Genomic DNA, 14,277 nt, shown 5'->3' with positions numbered 1-14,277 from the left:
GTCCTAGAGGCCTGCGGAGCTGTCATCACCACGCAGCCCCCCCAATAACTTGCGCCACTGCTCATTTAACACCTCCTGCACCCACTCCTCTGCAATGGGGTACTGAGGAGCCTATCTGGGTGGAGCAGTGGCCTTTACCTTCCCATAAACTTGCCGCCCTCAGAGCGCTCGTAAGTGAGCAACTCAAGGCTGGTCACATTGAACCTTCCACAAGTCCATACAACTCGCCAGTTTTTGTTATTCAGAAAAAATCCACTGGCAAGTACCGGCTCCTCCACGACCTCCGCGAAATTAACAAGCATATCTTGCCTGTGGGGTCGCCCCAACCTGGCCTCCCACACCCCGTAGCCGTTCCATGCCATTTCCACATGGCCACCATTGACATTAAGGACTGCTTTTTCTCTATCCCGCTCCATCTGCAGGACTGCCAGTGCTTCGCCTTCACGGTACCCCTCCCTAACCACTCAGGTGCCTCTGATAGATACCAGTGGAGGGTACTCCCGCAAGGCATGCGCAACAGCCCTGACATTTGTCAGCGCTATGTTGATTGCACTGTCGCGCCACTACGGCCTTGGGCGCGCATTATTCACTATATGGATGATATCCTCGTAGCATGAGAGGAGGCAGAGAAGCTCCAAATAGTTCTCGGCATGCTGTGAACTAACCTTGCTGACATAGGTCTTACCATCCAGCCCAAAAAGGTCTGGGTTGAACCGCCATTCACATTTCTGGGCTTCCAAATTGACAGGTACGTCACACCAGCAGTTCTGCAGCTCGCTGTCCCAGAGCCCCTCTCCCTCACTGAACTGCAACAACTCTGTGGTAATAATTGGGTTCGCTCCGCTCTGCCTATCACCACGGCCCAGCTCCAGCCACTCTTTGCCCTTTTGCAATCAGACTCGGGCCCAGCCTCCACCCTAACACGGCGTATCAGGCTCACCCCAGAGGCCCGGGCCGCAATTCAGGCCCTTAACAAGGCATTAGACAAGTGCTGCCTGCACAGGTTCGACCCCAGCCTGCCTTTGCTGGCTTTGATCCTGCCCACTCGAGGTACACCCACTGGAGTCCTCTGGCAGACTGGCCCGCTGCTCTGGCTCCATCCAGCCAAGAGCAGGCTGCGTAAGATCTGCCCTGCTGTCAGGTTATGGATCAGCTTAGCCTCGGACTTAATCACTCTAGCTATCCATACCTTTGAGGTCAAACCTGCCACCATCATCTGGCCGCTAGACGCCAAGCAAACCGACCTCCTCATACGAGACAATGAAGACATGCAGGTCCTACTAGAAGGGTTCTCGGGTAACTTTGACAATCACTACCCCAGCCATAAGTTACTTCAAGGAATCACCAAGCTCCCCTTTCAGAGCCCCTTCCACCCCTTCCCTACTTCCAATCCTATCCCGTTTGTCACCACTGTGTTCACAGACGCTTCCACCACCAAATTCGCCATGGTTGTTTACCAACCTGCCGTGTTAGAGCCCAAGGTTTTCACCCACATCAACCCGCATTCTGTGCAGGTGGGAGAATTACTGGCTGTATGCCTTGCTCTGCATACCTTCCAGGCTCAGCCAGTCAACATCTTCACTGACAGTCTATATACCCTCCAAGTCTGTCGGGTCCTAGCACTCTCCACCTTCTTCCCGGGCTCTACGCCCATCGACGAAGCCCTTGCCAGCCTGCAACGTCTCCTTGAACACCGCCAGGCTCCCTGGTACATTGCACATATCAGGAGTCACTCCGGCCTGCCCGGCCCCCTCACTTCAGGGAATGAGACAGCCGATCGGGCAGTTTCCATATCTACTGCCCAGCCCACTGGAGATACAGTCAGCCAGGCCAAAATGCTGCACACCAGGTTTCACTTCTCGGCAACCTCATTCGTCACCTATTGGGCCTGCCCATTGAAACCTGCAAACACTTGGTGCGCAGCTGTAAAACCTGCACCCCCTTTCTGCCCCTTGGGCCACTACAGCCACAGGGGGTTAATCCCCGTGGGCTCAAGCCCAATTCGAGATGGCAATTGGGTGTCACACATGTCCCATCCTTCAGGCGCCTCAAATATATGCATGTAGCCATTGACACCTTCTCTGGCATGTGTTATGCGGTACCTCTTGCGGGAGAGACCGCCAAGCATTGTATCAAGGCATTACGCCAGGCTATTCTCTTCATGGGAGTTCCATGGGACCTAAAAACTGACAATGGGCCAGCCTATCACAGCACCTCCTTTACCGCCTTCCTATGACTTTACAATATTACTCATCACTTTGGCATCCCCTATAACCCTCAAGGACAGGCTATAGTTGAGAGCGTTCACCACCGGCTCAAAATACAAATTCAAAAAGAGAAAGAAATGCTTCCCCAAGCGCAACCAAGTGACCTAGTCACTGCATCTTTAATATTCCTCAATATACTCACCTTTGACAAAGAGGGACTATCCGCCCTCCATAGGCACTGGGGGCCCTCCTACCGGCCCACACAAGCCCACTTTGTTTATTGGAAAGACCCAGAAAGGAATACTTGGAGGGGGCCCTGCCCCCTCCTCACCCAAGGGAGAGGGTTTGCTTGTGTTTTCCCAGATGATGCCCCCCAACCCATCTGGATCCCGGGACGCAACATCCGCCCTGCACCTGCAGACCCAGCGCCTGACAAGGAGGGAACGCCGACGACTGAGGCACCTAACCCACCAGATGACGCGCTTCGTTCTGGACGACCCAATTCCTCCAACAGAAGAACAACTGCTCCTCAATCTCTATCGCCGAGTCCGAGCACAAACTCCCCTCCCGCCTAACCAGCCCATCAACCTTGTAGCCCTACTAATCCTCCTTCTCTCCGCAGCCACCGCCCTGCCCACTTCACGACCCATGTGGGCTGCAGTCCATCACCCTCCTGGCTTTCTTTTCCTCACCCCGAAAGCCCTACCTACCCCAAGATTTATCATACTAACTGTTCTCTGCAGCTACCATGCAACCCGAAGGAAGCGCTCCGATCGGTTACATTCAACGTTTCACTTACCCCCTCCAGATGCTCTCCTATTCACCTTTTTCCCTAACACCACAGGGTCTAATACAACTACCAGTAGCACCGGAGATCCGGTCCCCGACCTCTATCAAAATGCCCTTATATTCACCCCCTCCACCAGGGGAGACCTTTTCCCGACCACAACTGGCGCCGACGACACCTCAGGCACCTTTCTGCTTAAATTGGCTAGTTTATTCTCCCCGTCTTCCCTCATCGCATATGGGTCTATTGGACTCCTTTGTATTCTTCTTTTCCTCGTCTTCTATGGTGTGCGCCGCATTCTGCTGTCTCTCCGAGATACCCAAAATCAGCAGAAACTAATAGCTGCAGCCACATTGGCCATAAACAAAAAGAGAGGGGGAGATGAGGTGAGGCAGGCTGAAGTCTGGCTGGCAAGCATAGCCGCGCCCAGTGGGGGATATGCGCAGCCCACCACTCGGGTGTAGGGCGGCTGAACGGGTGAACTGCCCTCAGCCATGGAACGGGCACACTGCCCTCGGCCCCGCCCAGGCAACCGACACCGGCTTGCTGATAGCCAGCAGGAGCTGCCTACGCTCACATCCCCCCTCCCGCACTGTCAAGCCGCAGCACAAGCCGCACCATAAAAGGCAAGGAACTAGTCCCTACCAATCACTCCCAGCCCCGTTCCCCTTTCCCGCCCGTGCCGCCCCTTCACCAGCCTAGAATCTGCCTGTTCCCCCCACCAACTGCTCGCCACCGCCAATCCAATCCCCCTTTGGCCACAGCCAATCAGTCCCCTGCTCACTCCCCCATAACCCTATATAAACACATGTACTTCCCTTAATAAATTAGACCTGCGTGCTCACCTCGTCTCTGTGGTGGTTTCTCTGCCACACGCCCTCCATGCCTACAAGCCCCCACAGGAGCCTAGGCCTCTCCTGCCCCATCATCCACTGGACAGGACATACCAACCGCAACTTGATATCTTAATATTTAGTCTTCTAATCTATGAACACAGAATGCAGTTTCATTTATTTAGGCTTTAATTTCTTTTAGCAATGTTTTTATATTTATATAAATATTTTTATTTTTATATTTATATATTTAGCCATGTGTGCTGAGGAGGAGACCCTCACTGAGAAATATCAGTTCCTCAGAACTGTTGGAAAGGGTGGCTTTTCCATGGTGAAATTAGCGTGGCACCTTCTCACTGGTCACAAGACAGCCATGAAAATCATCCAGAAAACTGAAAACTCCACCAGCCTCCACATGCTCTCATGAGAGGTGAGCATATTGAAGGCCTTGAAACCTCCAAACATCATCCAGTTGTCTAAAGACTGAGAACATCATGGAGTGGAGTATGCCAGAAGAGGAGAACTCTTTGACTACCTCATGGCCCAAGGCCCTCTGTTAGAACAAGAAGCCCAAGAGAATATTCACCAAGCAGTATCTGCTATGCAGAATTGCCGCCTAAGTTTGTTGCCCACAGGGACTTGAAAAGAGAAAACCTGCTTTTGGATGCTGCTGAGAATATCAAGGTTACCAGTTTTGGCTTAAGTAATACATTTAACATTGACCAGAAGCTGAAAGCCTTGTGTGGCAGTCTCTATTGTACTGCCCCCGAAATCTTTAAGGGACACATGTATGATGGGTTGGCCATCGATGTCTGGAGCCAAATAAAATTAATAAGAAAATGAAATAATAATTTTATTTCTTATTTATTTATTTATTTCATTTTTCTCTATCTTTATCCCACCCACCCCCATATCTGCATTCTGTGTCCATTCGCTGTGTGTTCTTCTATGTCCTCTTGTATTCTTGGCAGCACCAGGAGTCTGCATCTCTTGTTGCATCATCTTGCTGCATCAGCTCTCTATGTGGTGCCACTCCTGGGCAGGCTGCACTGTTAGGCATAGGGCATCTCAATGTGAGGAGCACTCCTTGTGCATGGAGCTCCCCTATGGGGGGACACCCTTGGGTGGCACAGCACTCCTTGTGCATGGCAGTGCTGTGTGTGGGCCAGCTCACAACATGGGCCAGGAGACCCTGAGTTTGAACCCTGGACCTCCTGTATGGTAGGTGGTCACTTTATCAATTGAGTAATGCCCACTTCCCAAAATAGTTTTAAACATAAGAAATAAAATTCAGAAAGTTAAAAAAAAATAAAGTTAAAAATTGGAATTTAAAAAATAATGAAAAGTATTTAAGAAAAATTTTTTTGACATTTTGCCTTTCATCACTGTAAGATCTGTTGTCTTATATGTACACTGACATTTTCTTCCATTTGTTCCCATAGTGTCTTACTTTTTTTCATTTTGTCTCCAAAGAAGTTTTAGGTCACAGTAAAGTCACATAAAAAATACAGTGGATCCCACTTACCCCACATCTTCCCTGTTTCCCCCTTCCCATATTACTCTTTTTACATGTGGATGATACATTTCTTACAATTGATGAATGTAGCTACCAGCCATGATCAATAGTTTACATTATGGTTTACATTTTTGATCATACACTTTTACATAATTTGGTGAAATTTAACATGGCCCGTACCTATCATTGTAAGATCATTTAGAACACTGCTGTTGCCCCCAAAATACCCCCTGTCCCATCTTCTATTCCTCCTTTACCCTCAGTTCTATAGTTAGCAAAAAAATCAGAAGAGGAACAGTTCAGTGGAGACATTGGTCTCAGCCAGAGGTAGCATGACTTCTCAATTTAATAGGAGAGAAAGTGTAGCCAATATGTGTGATTGCAAGGAATATTTGAAGATGTTATGATATGAAAGGGTAATTTGAAAATTGATGATCCATCTGTTTATTAGGTTATTCTATTAAAAATGAGGCATTAGGTTAGAATAAGCATGATCAAAAGTCATGGAGAAGACTTCATGTATTTATTGAGACCAAACAATAATTCAATTATCAAGACATTAGAGTTGCCAGATATATTTGATAGTCACTAGAGTAAAGAGTTTGTGTTTATACCAGGAACAATATCCTAATCTCATGAGGTGTCAGAGGCAATCATGCAAAAATGCAGGTATTTGGGTCTTGATCACTAGAGGTAGCAGTTAGTATGAGGGACATAAGAAATTAAATGTTGGACTAGTAATGTTGAAATGTATAATTGGATTAAACTAGGCAGTGAAAATGAGGAGAGAGCTAGGTCAGAGGCTGATGTTTGGTGAGAGGCATGAAGGCATGAGGAGATTCCTGTGAACAAGCCAAAAGGGAGGTCATCATGACCACAGGGTGTGGCCTCTGATGAGTGATGTGAGATGGGACAGTCCAGGTAAAGCCTAAGTGTGGTGAATAACATGCCAGGAATATAAGCTTGGCACACAGGCTGAGCAGCATTCAAATTCTAGCTGTGTAATCTTCTAGGCATGTAATTAGATCATATTATTAAAGTTTGGTGTATTTCTCATCACAGCCTTTGTTAAATTGTTTAAGAAAAACAATCAACAGGATTACTGTGGCAATAAATTAAGGGAATCTATGTAAATATTTTTCTTTTTCTATACTTGAGGTAAAAATGGGTGTTTATTTATGACCCATTAACATTTTTGTCCTTTGAATGCAGTTCATTGTTAACAAAGTTTTAAGGGAAGAATTTACAGTTTATAAGTGATTAATGCTTTTACACTTATGTATATTTATATATAAATAGAATGATGTTGCAGCAATATTGATAAATATAGGACAGAATTTCAGGAAGCATTTTCTTAAAAGATCAGATGGGCAAACACCTGTCCATCCTATATTTTCTGAGCCTCTTTGTTCTACAAGGATTGTGTCTCTAGGCACAATATTATAATATATATATATTTCTGCTAATTTCTAATAAATGGTATTTTCAGAGCTGGACTTGGAGGATGGGTGACATTGGTCACTCCAAATGAATACATTTTTAACTTATTAACTCCTTCATGAAATAGATTTTAATTTGCATGAATGATATCCAAATGTACAGGAGAAATATCTAAAAGTCAGGCTTGAGGGAGTGATAATTCTTGAAATTCCAAGTGGGACATCCAAAATGATTTAGGGAAAGTGTATATAAAAGGGCAGGAACTGGAAGGATTGAAGTGGGTGGTTCCAGAGGACTGGGAGGGACACTGGTGAAACAATGAAGTCCCGATGTATGTAACAACATGGTGAATCTTGAGGACATCATGTTGAATGAAATGAGTCAGATGCAAAAAGACAAATCTTTTATGGCCTCAGTAATACAAACTAATCAGTAAACTCATGGAGCTAAGATCTAGAGCATAAGTTACCAGGAGAGACAATGAGGATAGATAATGGGGAACTGATACTTAATCTGTGCAGACATTTTAATAAGGTTGACTGTAAAGGTTTTAAAATGGATACACATCATGGTAGCAAATTATTGTGAGTGTTCCTATATGGGCATGATTGTGGTTGAAAGGGGAAGTTTATGGTTGTTTATGTGATTAGAAGGAAACCAGACAATGAACTTGGTACTATAACATAATGAATCCAGTTGTGGTTGATGAATATAGTCAATAATACAAATATGACTGCTCTTTAATGAACAATAATAAATGTATGCCACTCATACAAGATGCTAATAATGAGGTGTTATAGGGGAGCAATATGAATAATGCAAATTCTGATTATAGTTAACAGTAATATTGTAATATTTTCTTTTATTTAATGTTTTTTTAAATTTTATTTATTCATTTTTTAAAAAATATTACATTAAAAAATATGAGGTCCCTCTGGATGGAACGTGGGAGAGTGTGGGCTATGATGTGGACCATTGACTATGGGGTGCAGTGATGCTCAGAGATGTACTTACCAGGTGCAATGGATGTGTCACGATGATGGGAGAGAGTGTTGCTGTGGGGGGAGTGGGGGGTGGGGCGGTGGGGTTGAATGGGACCTCATATTTTTTGAATGTAATTTTTAAAAATAAATCAATAATTTAAAAAATATATATGAGGTCCCCATTCACCCCCACCGCCCCCACCCCACCATTCCCCCCACAGTAACACTCTCCCCCATCATCATGACACATCCATTGCAAATGAGTACATCTCTGGGCATCGCTGCACCCCATAGCCTGTGGTCCACACCATAGCTGACACTCTCCCACATTCCATCCAGTGGGCCATGGGAGGACATACAATGCCTGGCAATTGTCCCTGGAGCATCACCCAGGACAACTCCAAATCCTGAAAATGCCTCGACATCTCATCTCTTCCTCCCATTCCCCGCCCCCACCAGCCACCATGGCCACTTTTTCCACACCAATGCCACATTTTCTTGATTATTAACCACAATAGTTCATGAATAGAATATCATTAAGTCCACTCTGATCCTTACTGTATTCCTCCTTCCTGTGGATCTTGGCTTGGTTGTGTCCATTCCACGCCTGTGGCAAGAGGGGGCTTAGATTCCACATGGATACTGAATGCAATCCTCCTGCTTTCAGTTGTAGGCACTCTAGGCTCCATGGTGTAGTGGTTGACATTCTTCAACTCCATGTTAGCTGAGTGGGTTAAGTCCAATAAATCAGAGTGTAGGAGCTGAAGTCTGTTGAGGCTCAGGGTCTGGCTATCACATTGTCAGTCCAGAGATTCAAATCCCCTAGATATATCTTAAACCCCAGCACCAACTACAATTCTAGTAAAGTAGCATGAAAGGCTTGTGAAAAGAGATCACATCTGAGTCCAGCTCCATCATGCAGAAACACCAGCTCCAAAGATGGGCCAACTGACATGGCAGTGAACTCCATCTGCCATGACCATAAAACCTGTGGGTCTCTTTAGCCCTCAAAAGAACCAATACCTGGGGTTGTATCTACTTTATCTGTCTCTGAGACTCTGCTCAGGTGTACATAAGGGCAATCCTTCTGACAACCTCCAGACACTTTTTAGAGACTCATAGCCATATAGACTCATTTGTCCTTTCCATTTTCCCCTTACTTTAGGTCAAACAGCATTTTTAACTCCTGTTATTATATGTAGACAGGGATATTCTGTTGTTCCATATTGAACCTTTAATTCAAGGTCATTTTCTAGTTATGTCATCAGCTGGTACTTGGTAGTGATCCCTCGGTGACAGGGAGGCTCACCCCCGGGTGTCATGTCCCACACTGGGGGGAAGGCAGTGCATTTACATGCTGAGTTTGGTTTTGAGACTGGCCACATTTGAGTAACATGGAGGCTGTCAGGAGGGAACTCTTAGGCACAGTGCTGCTCTAGGCCTTGTTCTTATTTCAGGTGTATAGGCTCACAAGCATAGTCATTAGATCAGGGGGTCACTGTTGGACCCTCATTCCTTCCTGGTCCTTGCCATTGCACTTGGGGGACTGCTGCTCCTCCCCTAGGGACCATGACAGAGCCCCTGCCCCAGCGAGGAACCCAGTACCCCCCCAGCTGTTGTTTTTAATTGTTTCCACTATGAGTATATCCAAACATTTCCATGCACCCTGGACACATGCCCTATATAACTCCCTGTCAACCATATGTTCCCTGTCAATAACGTCCCATACCAGTATTCCTCTACTGCCATTGTTGAACCACTCTGTGATCCAAAACTTCCTGAAAAGTGAAGCCCAATATAATGTCAGGTTCCCTTACTAGTAAAATGGAATATAGCAATGAGTTTAAAGGTTAGATATAGAATACATATTGATTTGGAAAAATTCTACATCCTATCTTTTTCTTTTTTTCCCCTAATTATTGAGCTTCTCTTCACAAGAGCCCTAGATCACAGTAATTCATATATACAATATACAGTACTCCCACATATCCATTATAAAACTTTTTTCCCTTCCACAGCGATAATCTTTTAACTTATTCATATCATATTTACTGAAACTGATGTACAAATATTGAGACAATAGCTTTCAAACAAGGTAACATTTGTGTTTACATTGTGGTTTATACTTTAGGGTATACAGTTTTCTAAATTTTTTAGTTATCCTATGTTTTACATTATGGTTTACATTATTAGTCTGTCGTCCCCTATATGTTTTTGGTGTAATATTACATGTTTTAGATCCATCCTTGTGTACTCTTGTGAAACACTTCTTTTGCCCTCACATTTACTTTGGTTTCATCTATTCAATATCTATTTCCCTCTCCCCTTGGGGCCCACAGTGACAGTCAATCTTCATTTCTTGAGGAGCCATGTTCAGAGATACTTGCAACAGTGTTGAGGGCTTGACTTGCTCAACTGCCCTAATGCCCTGGGAGCCACCATTTCTCTTGAGAGATACAGTTCCCTCTATTTGATGACATTAGTCCTCCCCAGGATGTGGGTCTACCTTCACTCTCATTATACGGGTCTCTACCCAATGGTATAACCCACTCTGGCAAAATGCGCATTCACATATTCCCTAGGAGTCTGTCCTGCATCAGATTATCCCCTTTGAGTACCTTAAACAGGTAGCTTTCCTAATTATATTTTGAAAAGGTTTTCTCAGCATTATACTCTCAACCAACACCTGACAATCTCCTATGTTCGTGTGTTGCCCCACCCTCCCCCTAATTTCTTGGGCAATATTACCCATCCGCCCATCCCTAGCCCCCCTCAAGCCCCCAAAGCCCCACCCAAAGGTAACCTTACACCCCCATTTTATCCCTTCCTTGTACACATACTTACTTCCAGCTTATCATAGATTTCCCCCATATAGATGTCAGCTTACATCCTTCCTCTACCCCCAATTTCCTGTAAGCCTATCTTCCAGTCTCTAGCTCTCTGAGGCAGCTTGCTTATTTCATATCATTGAGGTCATGTAGTATTTGTCCTTCAATGCCTGGGTTGCTTCACTCAACATAAAGTTCTCAAGATTCATCCATGTTATCACGTGTGTTTGTAGTGTATTTGTTCTTAAAGCCGAGTAGTATTCCATTGTATGTATATACCACATTTTATTGTTCCATTCATCTGTTGATGGGCATTTGGGTCGATTCCAACTTTTGGCGATAGTGAACAATGCTGCTATGAACTTTGGTGTGCATATATCGGTTTGTGTCCCTGCCTTCAGTTCTGCTGGGTATATACCCAGCAGTGGTATTGCTGGGTCATATGGCAAATCTATGGTTAGTTTTTTGAGAAACCACCAAACTGTCCTCCAGAATGTTTGGATCCTTCTGCATTCCCACCAGCAGTGGATGAGTGTTCCCATTTCTTCACATCCTCTAGCATTTGTATTCTTCTGTTTTTTCATAGCTGCCAATCTTATGGAAGTCAGATGGTATCTCATTGTAGTTTTGATTTGCATTTCCCTGATAGCTAAAGATTTGGAGAACTGTTTCATGTGCTTTTTAGCAATTTGTATTTCTTCTTTGGAGAAGTGTCTGTTTAAATCTTATTCCCATTTTTAAAATGGGTTGTTTATCTTTTTGTTTTCAAGATATAGGAGTTCTTTATATATGCAAGTTATAAGTCTCTTATTGGATTTATGGTTGCCAAATATTTTCTCCCATTGTGTGGGTTCCCTTTTTACTTTCTTGACAAACTCCTTTGAGGGGCAGAAGGCTTCAATTTTGAGGAAGTCCCATTTATCTATTTGTTCCTTTGCTGCTCGTGCTTTTGGTGTGAAGTTCATGAAGCCATTTCCTATTACAAGGTCTTGTAGATGTTTCCCTGCACTGCTTTCCAAGGTCTTCATGGTCTTGGCTCTTATATTTAGGACTGTGATCCATCTTGAGTTGATCTTTGTATAAGGTGTGAGATCATAATCCTCTTTCATTCTTCTACATATGGATATCCAGTTCTCCAGGCACCATTTGTTGAATAGGCCATTCTCTCCCAGTTGAGAGAGTTTGGTGGCTATATCAAATATTATATGGCTATATATATGAAGTTCTATATCAAAAATTTCAATTCAATTCCATAGGTCTGTGTGTCTCTCCTTATGCCAATACCATGCTGTTTTCACTACTGTAGCTTTGTAGTATGTTTTGAAGACAGGTAGTGTAATTCCTTCAATTTCGTTTTTCTTTTTCAGTATGTGTTTGGCTATTCGGGGCCTCTTTCCTTTCCAAATAAATTTCAGTTAGTTTTTCTAGTTCCTTAAAGAAGGCTGTGTTGATTTTTACTGGGATTGCATTGAATGTGTAGATCAGTATTGGTAGGACAGACATCTTAATAATATATAGTCTTCCTATCCACGAACAGGGAATCTTCTTCCATTTATTTAGGTCTTCTTAGATTTCCTTGAACAGTCTTGTATAGTTCTCAGTGTACACGTTTTTTACATATTTAGTTAAATTTATTCCTAAGTATTTGATTTTTTAATTTACTATTGTGAATGGTATTTGTTTCTTTGTATTTATTGACTTTGTAATAATATTACATTAAAAATATATATGTGAGGTCCCATTCAACCCCACCCCCCACCCCCCTCTCCCCCCCCCAACAACACTCGTTCCCATCATCATGACACATCCATTGGATTTGGTAAGTACATCTTTGGGCACCTCTGCACCTCATAGACAATGGTTCACATCATGGCCGATATTCTCCTCCATTCCATCCAGTGGGCCCTGTGAGGATTTACAATGTTCGTTGATTACCTCTGAAGCACCATCCAGGGCAGCTCCATGTCCCAAAGACGCCTCCACCTCTCATCTCTTCCTACCTTTCCCCATACCCATCGTCCACCATGTCCACTTTTCCCAATCCAATGCCACCTCTTCTATGTGGACATTGGATTGGTTGTGTCCATTGCCCCTCTATGTCAAGAGGAGGCTCAGATTCCACATGGATGCTGGATGCAGTCCTCCCATTTTCAGTTGTAATCACTCTAGGCTCCATGGTGTGGTGGTTGTCCTTCTTCAACTCCATCTTAGCTGAGTGTGGTAAGTCCAATAGATCAGATTGTAGGTGCTGGAGTCTGTTGAGGCTCAGGACCTGGCTATCACATTGTCAGTCCAGAGATTCAAATCCCCTAAATATATCTTAAACCCCAACATTAACTGCACCTCCAGCACATTAGCATGAAAGTCTTATGAAGGGAGATCCCATTTGAGTCCAGATTCATCACACATAAACACCATTTCCAAAGAGGGGCCATCTGCCCTGGTGGTTAACCCCATCGGCCATGACCATAACTCCCATGGGTCTCTTTAGCCCTCAAAGGAACCAATATCTGGGGGTTGTATCTGCTTTATCTGTCTCTCTGACTCTGCTCAGTTGTGCATGAGGGCAATCCTTCTGCCAGCTTCCAGACTCTTTTTTAGAAACTCGTAGCCATATAAACTCATTTCTCCTTTCCATTTCCCCCTTACTTTAGGTCAAACAGCATTTTAAAGTCATGGTATTTTATGTAGACATGGATATTCTGCTGATCCGCATTGAACCTTCCATATAAGGTCATTTTCCAGTTGCATCAACAGTTGGTAGTTGATAGTGGTCCCTCGTTGCCAGGGAGGCTCATCCCCGGGTGTCATGTCCCATGCTGGGGGGAAGGCATTGCATTTACATGCTGAGTTTGGCTTCGAGACTGGCCACATTTGAGTAACATGAAGGCTGACAGGAGGAAATTCCCAGGCACAATGTTGCTCTAGGCCTTGTTCTTATTTTAGGTTTATCAGCTCACAAGCATAGTCATTGGCATCAGGGGCTCACTGTTGAACCCTCACTCCCTCCCGGTCCCCGCCACTGTACCTGGGAGACTGTCGCTGCTCCCCTAGGGACCACGACAGAGCACCACTGGGCAGGAACCCAGTACCCCCCCTGCTGTGGTTTTTAATTGTTGCCACTATGAGTATATCCAAACATTACCATGCACCCTGGACATATGTTCTGTACAGCTCCCTGTCAGCCATATATCACCTGTCATTGGTATCCCATACCAGTATCCCTCCATTGCCATTGTTGAAACACTCTGTGATCCAGAACTCCCCGAAATTTGAAGCCCAATATAATGTCATGGTCCCTTACTAGGGAATGGCATATAGCGATGGGTTTAAAGGATAGATAAAGAACTTGGATAAAGTTAGATAAAGAGCTTAGATAAAGAATGTTGAGATCAGGCTTTTCGGCAAGATGGTGGCTGAGTGAGCTTGCCTGGTAATGTCTCTGCAGGGGGCGGCTGGGCAGCGTTGAAGGCTCTTTGAGACTGCGCTGTTTCGGGGATTTTTGCTGGTTGGAAGGTGTCTGGACGCCAATTCGGTGGGAAGGTAACAGAGAGGATACATCGATAATATATAAACGGAGGTCCCAGCTGGGCTCGGGAAGTTCCCTCCTTGGGTGGGCGGAGCCGCGGTAGCGGGTGCTCCTGCAGCTCCGGAGCCGCGGCGGCCAGGGTTTTTGTTTTTTT

Source organism: Dasypus novemcinctus, chromosome 29 (genome assembly GCF_030445035.2).
Source record: "Dasypus novemcinctus isolate mDasNov1 chromosome 29, mDasNov1.1.hap2, whole genome shotgun sequence".
Lineage (NCBI taxonomy): Eukaryota > Metazoa > Chordata > Mammalia > Cingulata > Dasypodidae > Dasypus > Dasypus novemcinctus.
Note: the sequence above shows the minus strand (reverse complement) of the source record.